Raw genomic sequence first — 886 nt, forward strand, 5'->3', positions numbered from 1 at the left:
TAATATATATAATAATTATCATATAAAATGTTAAAGAACAAGATAACCTGATGGTAATGATAGTAGCTTGCTATACTAAGGTCAGAAGGTAGAGAGTGATCCAAATTCTAAAACAACACATGAGGACAACCTGCTGGAGCACGAAAGATCTTTGGAACGCTGGATCATTGCAGAATCTGTTCACCCGTTGGAATCGAACCGACGAGTTTTGTTCAGGTTTTGTCGAATTGACCGGTTTTAAGCGGTCCAATTGCTTATCCGGTCTACACTTCCATCCGAATCGATTAGATATTCGGTCGAATCAACTGGTACGATTCGATTATGATAATTATGTTTGGNATTATCCAAACTAGCCCTACTTTTGATTTCTCCTTATGTGCTGAATTTTGGAGGAATCTTCTCTTTTTGAAGATAATCTTTAAGTCCATTTGTATCTATAATGTGCAAGATATTCTTGTCAAGCTTACGAATAATTGGAGGAGAAAGAACAATTTTATTGTTGGCGGACACTAGTGGTAACGGGTATACTGTAAGCCATGGACCTTTACTGTGCTCTTGAATCATGATAACTACTATCTTTCTAAAGTCCTAACCGTGGCTATTTTTTTTAATGAAAAATATATTAATATTTTTGTTAAAAATAGAATTATTTGATGTAATTGTAGATAGATGAATTTTGTAAGTAGAGAATCAATATGTAAAGTGTGTGTCCTTGTGTGTTAGACACATGTCATTATTCTAGCAATATACAGGGTGCGTATTAAACACGTATGAACATTTTGGATACGTTTTATGCACATCTACAATAATATAATACACTTTAAATATTAATATTCAATTAAAATATCATCTTTATTTTTATATTAAAATAATTTTTGCCTAACTG

This window comes from Arachis ipaensis, chromosome B10 (genome assembly GCF_000816755.2).
Source record: "Arachis ipaensis cultivar K30076 chromosome B10, Araip1.1, whole genome shotgun sequence".
In the NCBI taxonomy this organism is placed as follows: domain Eukaryota; kingdom Viridiplantae; phylum Streptophyta; class Magnoliopsida; order Fabales; family Fabaceae; genus Arachis; species Arachis ipaensis.